A 16,663-nucleotide genomic window follows, 5' to 3' on the forward strand; every position below is an offset into this window, starting at 1 on the left:
GGGATACGAGTGAACCTTATGAGTCGTACCCAACCAATACGAGTGGTACCAGCCTATCGTATTGTAAGCCTCAAACAATGGACCCAACACTGTCCATCATATGACTCATCCAAACCAATTCATATCCACCATATACGATTCATACCATTAACCCGTACCCCTGAAAGAATAGACTACCAAGAGACTTGAACACTGTCCATTATACAAGTACCCAATACGACTCGTACCCTAACTTATGGCTCATGGTGAGCCACCCGTACTCAGACTCAACTTAAGTTACAAAATTTAAGGAATAACCCAACATATATGATCTATATCCAACCATATGACTCGTACCACCCCAAGTCGTATCTATTACAGTAACTCATCCAATCCCACCAACCAACACTAGTTAGTATACGATAGGACCATACCATCCGTACCCCAACATACAACTTGTACCCTTGAGTAGTACTAGGTCCAGAGAATGGAATTCAAAGAAATTTTCTAAGGTCCAGAAACTAGGGTATTTCATGACGTTTCCAACCCAAATTTGTTTGGTGGTGTGTTAGTGGGGTTCTCCGGCTGGAGAAATGGTGAGTTTCGTCGGAGTTGGCTCGCCGGTGACCAAACATGTGGAGAGAGAGAACAACAAGAGAGAAAGTAGCGGCATGGATGAATGGAACAACAGAGAGACAAAAAAAGGAGAATGAGAGGCGATGCTGGTGGGGGTTTCGCCGGCCAGTGATTGTTATTGCCGATGGGAGCTATGAAAGTGTTATTAGAGAGAGAAGGAAAGACGGCTAGTTTAGATAAAAATAATCAAGATTTCCTCCCTTTTTTCTTTAAGTATTTTCATAAAGAAAACAAATAAAAGTGGCTCCACTTGCACCAAAAATTTATATATATATATATATATATTTATATATAAAACTTCTCACTTATCCTTTCACCCACCAGCCACAACCATACATATTATATTTATATACATACACATATGTATATGTATATATATACACAGACACAATATAATTTTCTTTAAAATATATGTACCGCGTAAATCTCTATAGATTATGATTTATACTCATCTAAAATATAAAATAAATTTAAAAATTTATAGAAGTATTACAATCTCCCCCACTTAGGATCATTCATCCTTGAATGATGCATATAAATTATGTTGACTCCTATAATTACCCAAGATATTCATGAGATCATTTACTCAACTTCCACTCTCCTTAATCTACCTTAAGGTCTTAAAATTTGGCTATTTTACAAAAAATTTGACAAAGTTTCCCCTATAAATAGGCCTATTGGAAACCTGCTAGCTAACTAGAATACATACAAATACGGTTCACAGAGCGTCCTGACAAATATTAGCCCAAATACATATAAATACGCTTCTAAGAGAGACATGACAAATACAATCCCAAATACATAAGAATACGCTTCATAGAGTGTCATGAAAAATACGATATCCAACAGATAATGCACGAGACTCCACTTGTCCTTATAATTGAATGATAGGTATAATCAATATGGTAAGTTACCTTATACTCTGCATCTAGAAGCTGCATTCATGCAAATTTTGAGAATTATAGTCACACATCATGTGCATTTATATGGTTTATAAAATAAGTTAAGTATCTCGCTTTCTATCCTTGTATTGAAATTATTCACTAGAGAAGAGCACCTAAGATTTTAGGGATCATAGGCATAAATCATATCCTCAAAATGTTAGGGTGGTATACACGTAAGGAATGCTGGGTGCATTACAGCTCTATCCGGAGGCTATCATCCCACTTAGGCTAGCTGAATTATCTCTATATGTTAATATAAGAGTCATACAACATTTGCTTTTTCTTTATACACTCAGGGGTCAGCTTATCAATTCTGCGAAGCCACTTGACGCATTTCCTAGGTGATACCTTCCTAATCCTATCAAATCATACAGTAACTGTAACATGTTAGCAAATAATCATGAAGAGCATATACCTACATAAACATCTGAGCCGCAAAAATAACTTTAACTTATAAATATATAAATTTTTAGCAGATGTATAACTTATAAAGTAGTTAAATAGAGAAATATGTAATCAATGTGCAAGTAAACTCTGAAATATATCACACATGAATATATGAGCCATAAATAGCATGTGAAATGCGGGTTAAAAGACAAATTAACATGTGAATAGATGAACTATAACACGAAATCTATCATTTGATCATATAAATAGGTTTAATTTTAATATCTAATCAATATCGCTATAAAAGTGAAAATATATAACATATAATAAGTTACCTCCAATATCTAATAAGATATAATATATGAGCACCTAGTACATGAGTTCTAGGATTGTAAAAGTACATAGTGAGTAGATACGCTAATCACAACACTTAATGCAGATTATAAAACTTATAGATAAATATTTACATGTAAGTAAATACAACAACATACCCAGTCTATCCTGCAGAGTGGAGTCTGGGGAGGGTAACATGTACGTAGTCCATACCACTACCTCAACTGAAGTAGAGAGGTTGGTTTAGATAGGCCTCCGATTCAGGAGAGATAACAAATATAATAAACAAAAAACATAAAAGCAACCAACAAAAAGGGATATCACACTGCTAATTCACACATGTCATCAGTGAAAAAATGTTGGTATTGAATCTCACCACTAACCATAATTATTTCACATACTTTATCCAAGAAAAAAGTTAAGTGAAGGAATATTATGCAGACATATTCAAACAAATAAAGTACCCATTATTTTGGTAAAGAAAAAATATACATTTTTTAAAAGTTGATCTTCTAAATGAGGTGATTCACGTGATTCAACACACTCGTTATGAAAAGGGTACAGGGAACTGGAAATTTAAAATACTAATCTTTCCAGAATAATGTACAACAAATAAAGAAGAAAACTATGGAAACAAGAGCAGTCAATGTTTGTGCATCTTGGATAAAAGCAGAAGGTGTTCTTACAACAGCAAATGAGAGAAAAAGAATGTGCATTCATGGTTTTAAAAAGATGCTTGATTTCTTACACATGTAGTCGTCCATCCAAATAAAAACTTTTTTGTAGACTAAACTAAAATAGTTAACTTAGACAAACCTGTAAAAAGATGTAGCAAGTCTCGTGTTAAAAGAAGTAAAACTGAATTCTGTACTAGCATCCCTGAGAACCTTGAATTAGAAAATTTGTCTTTGAAACCAACGTTCTACAAAAATCACTAGTATTTGAAAATTAAAGGGGTCGATAGAAGATGTGAAGACATAAATAATGCACCAACACTGAGCCTTTCGGTGCCATGAACCAATGATCAGAACCATCGCAAACAAATAGCCGTATATTATACAAATAATAGGCCCTTTATATTTCTAAATGCATACCCTATGAAACATATGATACTCAAATTACCATACCATAATTAAGGTTATATACAAGCAAATGATTTATCCAACCTATAAGCTATAGATTAAAATACGCGATTTATATATAAACATATATATATATATATATATATATATATATATTTATATATATATTTATTTATATATATATAACATTTAGACTAATGAATTGTATCATAATATTTATCATATAATTATATAAACAAATAGACTATGAAAGTGCTTGATGCATAAATCTTAACATTATGGAAACACATAATATGTAAATAACTTGATTATGACATATGAGCATGTGAAATATAATCTTTCAGCAGATACATCTATAACCTATAAAAATAAAATATGTCATATGAGAAATAAAACTTTACATTCCAATAATATAAACTTATGAAACAGATAACACTTAAAAAATTATGCTTTTAGAACATGCAATGTACAAATAAATGATATACGGCGACAGTGACATGTAAACAATAACCTTATGACCTTTGAATGAATAATCACTAATACATATACACAATGTCTGCGATTAAGTATTCTATGAAACATATAATTTGTGCATCAACACTTTATGAAACAGATAGCATGTAGGCTCATTCTATACAAAACATGTAGTGTATAAATGATGATTCATAAAACATGTAACCTATAAATAAGAATCTATAATATAAATAACATGTAAATAATTAATCTCGAATAAACACATCACAGGTAAACTAATAAGCTTATGAAAATAAGTACCATGAAAATAGTTATGTTACCATACATGTAATATATATAATCTTGCAAGAAAGTTAGCTATAATACATACATATTGAATTCATGGCAACTTAATCTTGTCGGCATCTAGTTCCTTTGTAAACTATGAGGAATTTCAGGAAGTTATCTCATCATAATTTACTTTCTAGCATACTCCTACTAGTTCTAAATAATGTTAAGGCTACTCCTATCCACATTCTCTTATTTTTTTGGGATCTATGTAATCAGGTTATTTTTCCTCTCAGCCCTAGAAAATTCTCTCTATAAATTCGAACATGGGAACAGGATATTATTAATATTAGTCTATTTAATCATTTATCAGAATACTTTATATGTCTCTTACTGGGGTGACAAGTTCAACCATTCTGTTTTCATTGCAATCAGGTGCCATATTTTTAAACTTGGTAACTAGTAACTCATATAAATTTGGTGGATAGATGGATAAGGGGGATGCTAAAGACAATGTAATGCAAGAAATTTTGTTTACCACATACTTCTGGAGTCATTTTGTTACCTCTCCATAACACCCAAATATTAGCCACCTTGAACTTAACAACTGAGGTCCGACTGTGCTTGGAAAAATTGCTACAACCATATAAAAAACATAAAAATAATAGTTAAGGGTAATCCAACATTTTTTCTAAGTCAGGCTGAAAATTAGTAAGTTTATGATGAACATGTATAAAGTGAACACATACATTCCATCCCTTCCTTCGGAAGAAAATCATATAAACTTCATCAATATCTAGGAAGTAGCTAGTTAGGCCACAAAGGCACCTAACAAATGAGTACGCCCATGTGAAATCAAGTGAACAAATAATTGTTATATCTTAAGACATCTATAATCTACTATTGACAATTTATAAATCTCTAGATATATCCCAGTCCTCCGTCGCAGGTGCATTCTTAAGCATCTTACTAGATCAATGTATCTCTTATAAAGCGAGCCTACTGATTGACTGCTAGCTCCCACTATTGTATAGAAAAGGTACCAGACCTCAAGGTGATACTAACATTTTTCCTCATGATGTGGCACTGCAATCTACTAAAGCTGTCACGATCCGAACCAGGTCTTTAAAGTGATGGTATCTCATGTCCAACAAGGACCGGAGAACACCCCTTGCACCTAACCAAAAAGAACACCATACCCCTAATGTCGAATGAATTTTGAACATATAATAAGATAGTATAAGATAATCTCAAAGAATTTAAGACATATCTATTACCAATAATCGATCAAAGCAACCAACCAACATCACCCAAGTCCATAGTAATCCACAAAGCCTTCTAATAAAATCAAAATTAATAAAATATCGGGACATGTCCCAGACTCTGACAATAACAATGTCAATGATAATGTGAACTCTCAATTCTAATCTGTAGATAAAAATTGATGAAATGCACAAGTCTTCCAAAGAATGAAATCTCACCACTTCACCACCAACGACCGACGGACCGAGCCTATCTACCTAAAACTGTATAGGAAAAGTAGAAGTATATCCAGTGCCTGCAACGAATAGAGATACAGTGTCCGGAGATAGTTAGTGGGTTAAGCACCAACATATAACTCAGGGTTAGGGTAAAATAAAGCCAAGACAAATCCAATTCAAAACCACATGAGAATCATCATATATATACATAAATAACATATTGGGAAAAGAAATAAGGCTTAACATGCACTTTAAAACTTTAGCCTAGATTTGTGTAGCTCAACCATCATAAGAAGGCATCCATGGGCTATATGATTCTAACTCTCCCCCAGCTGAAAGGGCCCAGTGCGTGTAGCCACATAAACCAAAGAATACACATATACACCATGGGGGACTCGAACCTCCCAGTATACCAAGGTGACTTAAGAACCCAATCATGTAATATAATATGGGGGACTTGAACCTACCAAGCATATAATAAGGAGAACTCGAACCACCCGATCATTTAGACCCCCACGTCGACAACCATAGTTTCTATTATTAATCCCTCGAAACCTCCACTTTCATGACTCATCTACACAACCCTCTTTTAAGCTACATTAAAAAAATTTTCACACATTCCCATTCATTGAACCGTAATGCACATTTAGGCATACACTATTGGTATCGTTATACCAACTAAACTTTTAGGCATACACTGTTGGTATCGTTATACCAACTACACTTGAAAGGTAACATCAACATTCCATCATAATTCCATTAACTTGGTAAAAATGACTCCCTTTGTTTATTAAATCAAATCATCATGTTTCAACGACCTCTTTATATCATGCAATTGTTTAAAAATATTTCAATGCAATTTTGCTCGTACTCAAATCACTTTCACAAAATTAGGTTGGGATTATTACCAATTCAACTGTCAATATTTACAAAATTTGGGGAAATCACAGTCCCCTAGTTTATTCACCATACCCATGCATTAAATTGATTTCAAAACCACCATTTAAACATAAATAATGCATATGAAAACATGAAACATCACATAAACAAAAATCACTCAAAACCCTTTACCCATGTTCCAGAAACCAACAATTAAACCATTTGGGTAACCATTTAAACACATACTTTTAACAAAATAAATTTTGAGGAAGAGATACATCCTGAAATATTAAGAGTTACGGAGAGAATTTACCCTTGAGAGCTCGAATTGATGAACTTCTTAGAAACCCTAAGTATCTTGCTTAAGAGAATTTAGATAAAAGAGAGTGTGTTTTGATTACGTTATCAATGATAAATAACCCTTTTTAGTACTTTATGGATGTGGGGTTTTATTTGAGTAAGAAGGCAATTGTCCAAAGTCACCTCCACTTAAAAAATGGGAAATTGTCGCCAGTCGTTACGGGTCTCATAACATTTCGTTGCAATACCTTACGACTCATTACCATGAGTCGTAGACACGATATTGTCAGGGGGCACCCATACTATTTACCCTATGGCTTACATCATACTACTCGTATTATGACCCTACGACTCATAGGGTCTAAGTTGTATCCAAGATAGAAACACTTGGTACACACATTGGTTTGACTACTATTGGGATGTCACGACTCGTAATGAGTCCATACGATTTGTTGGGAGTCACTCATACTCAAAACAAAAACTTAGCCACACACACTGGTCAGGCTATAATTTGGGATCCCTAAGACCAGTTAAGACTCCCTACGACTCATAAGGAGAGTCGTAGCCTGGGCAGTGAGGTTAAAGTTTAGAAAGTTTCAAGGACCAAGAATTTCCCCCTTACGATCATTCATCCTCGAATGAAAGGATAAAGCATTTATTAGCAGGATTTAACATAGTGTACACCCACACTTACCTTTAACAAAGATAAAAAACAAAAATGTTAAGAATAACACATACCTCAAGCACAATTATCCGAAGTGGGAAACAAGAATTGGTACTTGGAGTTTATGTCCTCTTTAGCTTCCCAAGTGGCCTTCTCAACCTTATTGTTCCTCCACAGAACCTTTACCGAAGCCAGATCCTCAATCTGCAACTGATGAACTTGCTGATTCAAGATTTCAATTAGGACTTCCTCATAGGACAAGAAATCTGAGATGCCCATACCATCTAAGGGAGCAATAAAGGAAGGATCACCCATACATTTCCTCAACATCGACACATGGAAGACCGGATGAATAAAACCTAAAATCGAAGGCAATTCTAACTCATAAGCTATATTTCTCGCTCATATCAAAATGTAAAATAGACCAACATAGAGAGGACTGATTCCCCTTCTTTCCAAAATGCACCATTCCCTTCATGGAAGGTACCTTTAAGAATGCCAAATCATTCACGTCAAACTCTAAGTCCCATAGCCTTATGTCTACATAGGATTTTTTCTGACTTTGGACAGTCTTAAGCCTATCTCGAATTACCTTCACCTTTTCCATAGTTTGGTGAACTAGTTGGGACCATTCAAACTATTCTTTCCAACCTCAAACCACCTAATAGAGGCCTACACCTCCTACCATACAAATACTAAAATGGAGTCATCCTAATGCTTAAGTGATAGCTATTATTGTATGAAAACTGACTGAGAGGCAAATGGTCAACCCAACTACTACAAAAATCAATCACACAAGACCTTAACATATCTTTCAAAGTCTGTATTCTCCTCTCTACTTGTCCATCCATATGAGAGTGTAAAGCGGTTCTAAGGTTCACCTACTTCCTAAACCTCGCTGAAAGGAACACCAAAAGTGAGTTGTGAACTGAGTACCTCAATCAGATATGATGGAAACTAGAGCACTATATAACTTCACGATCTCTTAAATGAAGAGCTTAGTGTAATCCTCTGCCAAATAATTAGTCCTTACCGGCAAGAATTGAGTGGACTTGTTCATCCTATCCACGATGACCCAAATAGAATCAAACTGATGATGAGACCGTAGGAGACCAGTAATGAAATCCATATTAATCACTTCCATTTCAACAGGGGCAATTCAATCTCTTGAGATAAATCACCAGGCCTCAAGTGCTCAACTTTCAGTTGCTGTCAAAAAACACTTAGCCATAAAATTAAACACATCTCTCTTCAAATTATTCCACCAATAAATTTCTCTTAAGTCATGATACATCTTCATAGAACCAAGATGAATAGTGTAGCTCAATTCGTGAGCTTTAGCCAAAATCCTCTCACACAGCCCATGAATATCGGGAACACACAAATAACCTAGGTACCTCAAGATACCATAACCACCAATCTCAAAAGACATCGTTATCTTGTGACCCACATCATCCTTGATCTACATCAAGATAGGGTCCAAGACCTATTTTTCCTTCGCCTTGGCCCAAAGAGATGACTTCATCACCTCTTGCACCATCACACCACCATCCTCAGAGTCTAAGAGACGAACTACAAGATTAGCTAAATGGTGAATATCCTTCACTAATTCTTACTTCTCCTCCTCCACATGAGAAAGCTCCCTATAGACAACCTGCTAAGAAAATCAACACCTGGGTGATAGTGAAGACTCATGTCGTAGTCCTTGAGAAACTCAAGCTATCTCCTTTGCCTGAATTCAACTCCTTCTAGGTGTACACATACTGCAAACTCTTATGGTTTGAGAAGATGTCAACATGGACTTAATACAAATAGTGATGCAAAATCTTCAAATCAAAGACCACAACCAATAACTCTAAATCATGAGTTGAATAGTTTTTCTCATATACCTTTAATTGCCTAGAAGTATATGGAACCATCTTTCTATGATATATCAACACACAACACTATCGCACCTGGTACACATCACAATAAACAACAAAACCATCGGTACCCTTAAGTAGAGTCAACTTCTCGAAGCTACCCTTACAAATATCTAACCACAAGAACTTTACGTTTTTTTGAGTCGACTTAGTCAATGGGGCAGTAATAAAAGAGAAACTTTCTGCAAATCTCCTATAATAATCGGCTAAACCCATGAAGCTCCGAACGTTAGTTGGAGTCGTAGGTCTAGGCCACTTCTTAACCACCACAGCTTTTTGTGGATCCACCATGATCCCTTCACTAGAAACAACATGAACTAGATATGTATTTAACCAGAACTCACACTTTAAGAATTTTGCATACAACCACTGATCTTTCAAGGTTTGCAAGACAAGGCGGAGATAATCGTATTGGTCTGCCTCACTCTTTGAACACACCAAAGTATCATCAATAAACATAATTATGATTAAATCCAAGAAATGATGAAATACCTGGTTCATAATATCCATAAATGCCACCGGGGCATTAGTCAACCCAAAGGACATCACCAAAAAACTCAAAATGACTATTCGGGTTCGAAAGGCAGTCTTAGGGATTTCCACTTACCTAATCTTCAACTGATGGTAACTCATCCCAAGATTAATCTTGGAGAAGTACTTAACACTCTAAAGCTAATCAAAGAGATCATCGATTCTAGGAAGCGGATACTTATTCTTCTCAGTCACCTTATTCAACTGGCGGTAATCTATATACATCCGAAGGGACCCATCCTTCTTACACACAAAGAGAATCGGAGCCCCAAGGAAAAATACTAGGTGAATAAAACCCTTATCTAGAAGATCTTTCAAATGCTCCTTGATTTGTTTCAACTCAACTGGAGCCATTCTATAGGGAAAGATAGAAGTAGGCGGAGTATCTAAAAAAAGGTCAATCCTAAAATCAATTTCCCTTTCGGGAGGAACATCAGGAAGATCATCAGGGAACACCTCAGGAAACTCACAGACCACAGGGACAGATTGCAACGGAGGACCTTCAGATCTAGAATCCTTAACTTGCACTAAATGGTAGAGACACCCCTTAGAAATTAATTTTTAGGCTCTAAAATACAAAATAAACATTCCCTTAGGCACTAGGGAACTACCTTCCCATTTAATCACCAGCTCATTAGGTAAGTGAAAACTAAACCTTCAGGTCTAACAATCAAGAACGCATAGCATGAATGCAAATAATCCATCCCTAAAATCATATCAAAGTTTAATATGCCTAAATCTATCAGATCTACCAAGGTCTCCCTACTACAGACCAACATCACACAACCCCTATAGATCCTTCTAGCCACAATGGAGTCACCCACTGGGGTGGACACAGAGAAGGGATCTGAAATACACTTGAGATCAAAACCAAAATGAATAGCCATATAAGAGGTCAAATAAGAGAGGGTAGACCTAGAATTAAAGTAGATAATATACATCATGAAAGTAAAGTTTGAAAATACTAGTAACAACATCGGGGGATGCCTCAGTATCCTGGCGGATGGCAAGAGCGTATATGCTGTTCTGACTAGTGCCAAAGCTAGAAGTAGAAGTAGCACCCTTTGGTGCAGGAGCTGATGAAGTAGCAACAGGGATATTATTTGCACCAAAAACAAGCCTAGAAGGACAATCCCTCTGCACATGACCAATTTGACCATATTTAAAGCACTTATTCCTCTTTTCTTCACAAACACCATGATGCATCTAAACATAAAATCTACAAGGGAGATATAATGGAGCTGATTGAGCCCCACTAGCCTGAGGCTGGGCATCTTGTACCTTAAATCCATTATTGCTCTAAAAACGGTAATCACCAGATGACTTAGGATAATGACCACTAACCGTAGAGTAGGGACCAGAATTGCCCCACTTCTTTTTAGTCTATTTCCATTGTCTCTACCACTCTACTACTTTCCTCTATCTTTATCCAAATATTGAAACTTCTTATTCTACCTTTCACTCATATCTACTTGCTTTTTCTTTTCCTCTTCCACTTATTGCATGTACACCACAAGTCTAGGGATATCCATATTCTTGTTAAACAAGGAAACATTGCTTTCCAAGATCAAATCACAGGACAACCCTAAAGCAAACTTTCTCATTTTAGCCCTCATGCTAGATACTAATTTTAGACTATATCATGATAGTATGTAAAACTTCAAGTCGTACTCCTTTATTGTCATCCTACCTTGCTTTAGATTCATGAATTCCTCAGCCTTTGCCTCCCTTAAATCCTGAGACAAGAAGCGATCAATAAAAGCACTATAGAAGTCATCCCACAAGGCGAACTCAACATCATCACCCCTAGACTTGTCCCACTCCATATACCATTGATACACCACATCCTTCAATTGATAAGAAATGAACTCTATACCCTCCACATCAGTAGTATGCATCACACAAAAAATATTTTCCATCTCATTAATGAAATTTTGAGGATATTTCTCAACTTTTGAACTAGTGAAAGTCGAAGGACTCTACCTCATAAATTAGCCAGCTCAGGAGGCCTCAAAACATAGAGCAACAGAAGCAACATGCTTAGTTTAAGAGGCCACCAACTGAATATGAAAATGGATGGAATAATGAAACTCATAATTAGACACATTAGCTTGAGGAGTCTAAGGAGGGCTAGGGGAAATTGGTGGAATTCAATGTGCGGTAGTACAATTAGGAGCTGGAGCTCTAAACCAGGTAAAAAATCCATAAGTAGTATGAGCTTTGTCGATTATTTCCCCAGATGGAACAGAAGAGTTACCATAAGCATTAGATCTTCTGGGAGGCATGATCTGAAAAGCTAACATACTAGAATTAAAAGAGATTTTAAGATCTTAGACTCTATAGATCAAAATAGAACAACAAGAAAGGAAATATTCCTAAATACCTCATAGCCTCTCCCTTATAAATGTGATATGCTACACACCCGTCTGCTTGATATGGCTTTATGGACATCCAATGACACCAAACCTAGGCTCTGATACCAACTTTGTCACGAACTGAACTAGGGCCTGGCCGTGATGGATATCTCAAGTCCAACAAGGACCAGAGACCACCACGTACACCTAACTAAATAGAACATCATATCTCTAATATCGGATAAATTTTGAACATATAACAAGATAGCATAAGATAATCTCAAAGAATTTAAGACATGTGTGTAACTAATAATCAACCAAAGCAACCGACCAACATCACCCAAGTCAACAATGATCCATAAAGCCTTCTAACAAAATTAAAATCAATAAAGTGTCGGGACATGTCCACAACCCTGACAACGACAATGTCAATATCAATGTTAATGATAATGTGAACTCTTAATTCTAATTTATAAATGGAACTAATGAAATGTCCAAGTCTTAAAGAGAATGAAAGCTCACCACTTCACCAACAATGATCGACGAATTAACCATATTCACCTAACTCTGCTTAGGAAAAGTAAAAGTATCTCTGGTGCCTGCATCGCATAGGAATACAACGTCTAGAGATGGTTAGTGGGTTGAGAACTAGCATGTAACTCAGGTATAGGGAATAAAATAAAGCCAAGTCAAATTCAATTCAAAACCACTGTTACTAGTTTGACTACGGTTGGGACTTTATGACTTATAATGAGTCCATATAACTCATTGGGAGCCACTTTTAGTCAGAACAGATACTTAGATACACACACTAGTTAGGCTATAATTTGGGTCCTTAAGACCCGTCAAGACTCCCTACAACTCGTAAGGAGAGTCGTAGTCTGGGCAGTGAGGATAAAATTTTAAAAAGCTTCAAGGGCCAAGAATCCGAGTTGTTACAAAAGCTATATAATCATATTTCTATAGTTTTTTCCATAAAAGACATACTCTAAGTAGGTACGCTATCTGCATATATACATAGTCTAAGATGCTTTAATAATATTTTACTATTCTTCAAATGTAATAATTTCCTTCTTATAACCAATTAACCAATACTAAGTCTTGATCTATTCTAGGCATGAATAATAACTCTAAGTTTATGTCTGACTCCTTTATATTTTTAACTCTACTATTTGAATGCGCACCATTGCTATTTTTCTTAAAACAAATCACAGTGGGGTAATTCCTGCCCATATATTTCTACAAAATGATAACAACACTTATCCCTGAGCCTACTAAAATTACAAAGATTCAAAACTATAGGTCATTGCCTAGTCAACATAATCAAACACACGTATTCTATGGGGATGATCTATGTACTCATCTGGGAAAATGTATTATAAAGCATCTATGCCTAGTTGACCAGCTAGGAATGCCTTCAATTAACACTGTTGGGATATATTTACCTAACAGTCACAGCTACCAGTGTATCTTAAACTCATAAAAACTCGATTTGATTACCTCTACTTTGAAATTATACATTATCCTAATGTTTATGGGTGTATTACCGAGTTAATACTAAATATCCTCCATGTACTTAAATTCTATAAGTATTAGAAAGATCACATAGTGAAGCTTTCGAACTTGAAAACCACTAAACTTTTTGCACCATTTATATCAGAATATGCCACTTTCTATCTCTATAGTTAAACAACCCTTAATTGAATAGTCATATGAGTAATATCCCCATAGGTCCTACTACATAACCAACAATAGTGCAATAATAATGGTAAAGTCCATCTGAATCTCTATATATCTTTATTCTCTAAGCAATGAACTAGAAGGGTCAAACTTACCAAGCTATCTCAAACCTTAGTTTGAGTCTCGTGGCTGAGCTTTTAGATGTAAACTTCCTTGTGGAATGCTAGTATCTCGTCCATTGGGTTTATTTGAGGTTACCTTTAATAGGATAAATCTATAGGGCGATAAGTAGAATATGAACCAGAAGTAACTCTTTATAACTTAGCTTTATCGCATGATATAGATCATGAAAAAAGTCAAAAATCCTAAATGCATAGGCAGCTCCCCCATTATAAATATGGTACACAACATATCCATAATTAGGGATCTATTAGAAACAACTTCGTAGACTCCCTAGGACACCTTAAACCCAGGGCTTTGATACCATTTTTGTCATGCCCCTAGCCTAATAGGATGGACAAGAACAGTATGAGCATGAGTTATGTGACTGGAACTTACTGTACAGTGGGTTTACCATTCATAAATAGTGATAAGGGGCTATGTACATACCAATTCTATCCTATTAAACACTCAGCTGATACAAACATATGAAACTATGACCACATATGACAACTTATCTCTATCTATGAAGCCTCTAAGAGAAATTATAACTGTACCAGGGAAGATGGTGGTGGCAGGGCTGACTGCTTGGCTGAATACAAATAAATTCCTGGTATAAAAGTCTTCTCATTGATATACTTGATCCTGTGTTTACAAAAACACAGTTTCCCCAAACATAGGGACGTTCGTACATATAAAATATGTACTAGTATGTAAAGTACACAGAATAAAAAGTAGATGTATAAGGATACTTAATGAATCAAAAAACAAAATGAGAAACTGCGAATAACTAAATACTAGAAACTCTTATACAAAACTATTACATATGCATTTACCTTATTAAATTATCATATAACTGCTTATGAGTAAGTCATCATTATTTAGAGCCTAGGTATTTTCCTAAGTGATGTCTTATGCCTACTTTTAATACAAATAACCATATACTGTCTTACCAAGGGCATTCTATGTCAAGTGTATGACATATGTTACCCAGATACTCCTAATTATAATTTTATGCACATACCTATAATCGCGGTCTGATACAGGGTATGCACTCCTTAGGGGCTCACTATAAGGGTCTCCCCACAGGCCATATGTGCCATATATTGGCTTGAGTCAGGGGCATCCCAACTGACTCTAAATGCAAATGATGCCATAAGGGCGGGTATGCCGTAATGTTTGGGCTCACTATAATGGTTTGGTCTCGATCCTATGCACATAATCATGTTGAGCGATATGCCAAGCCAAACCTATGTACCCTCCCATCGTTAAATTTATCAAGTAGTGCCTTATAGGCCTATGCAGGTGTATCACGATAAATTTTACTAAGCCATTAAAGTAATCCTTTTCCTATTCCACTAATTTCTTTACTAGTATCGTGCTATTTAAATGCTAGTTCTTATTTTATTCAATAACTATATTGCTATGTGATCCAATATACAATTGCAACTATAATATGTCCATTTATTCTAAACATATTGCAATTGATAGACATAATATATGAATTTTATGAATTTTCAACAAACGTGATAACATCATGTGTCACTCTATAATACTTGACTCGATAAGAGTAAAATTAAATACGCATGAAAGATGGGGACAAGTTATTTAAAATGGGAAGGGAACATAAATATTGTGACGATATTAGGCATATAGTTACATGTTATACATATTGTAAGACCCCATAAAATTCCTAAGCTTAATTCAGTCCTTTAAGCGTGTCAAGGGGGTCCTAGACTTAGAAAATTCTAGCTAAGTTTTCAGACTTAGTTTATTTTTGACCTTTGAAAGTTGGAAATCTTATTTCGTGACCTTAATGTCCTTTAATGGTTGGTATTCTTACTAATTCATGATCAGGGTGGTCAATAGGTGTTCCCAAACAAGTTTCAAATATTTTGGACCTCGTTTAGACCACGTTTGGTGTCCTAAAATAATGGACCAATGCTCTATTGGCACACCGCTTTGCCTATCATGTTGGTTAACATTGTTGCAGGTTTCTAGAGCCAAAAGTATTGAGGCATAGCGCGATCATGGCGTGACGTATCGAGTATTGCATGGGTGCAATTGACGCGCTGCGTCGCTCAACGCGTTGGTGCCCAGTTTTAGTTATTAAATGACCATATCGTTAAGGGTAATTAGGTTATTTTACTCGACCTTCAGCCCCCATAAACACGAAAGTTAGCCCTCTTTTGGCTAAATACATTCCTTATTCCACAATTTCTCAAGAACAAGAAACCCTAGGTGATCAATTTCAAGCCAAGAATTCAAGCTTTCCTCCATAAATCTTCAAGAAGTCATCTACCTAGGTATGTAAAGTGTTCATCCAAGGATTCCTTTCATCCTTGGAGTTCAAGAAACCATTATTTCAAAGCTTAAATAATGATGTTCATGTTTTGGATTGAAATTGTATCCATGTTGTTGATTTGTATGGTTTCCATGATGGAATCTTTATGTATTACTTGATATTATGTTAGCATGTGGATTGAATTTAATGAAATTGAGTTGATTAAAGTAGCCAGGATGTAATTGTTTAGTGTTCATGCCCAAGCCTAAGTATATGCATCCCATGTGTTTGATAAAATGCCTAAGTG

This window comes from Capsicum annuum, chromosome 11 (assembly GCF_002878395.1).
Source record: "Capsicum annuum cultivar UCD-10X-F1 chromosome 11, UCD10Xv1.1, whole genome shotgun sequence".
Lineage (NCBI taxonomy): Eukaryota > Viridiplantae > Streptophyta > Magnoliopsida > Solanales > Solanaceae > Capsicum > Capsicum annuum.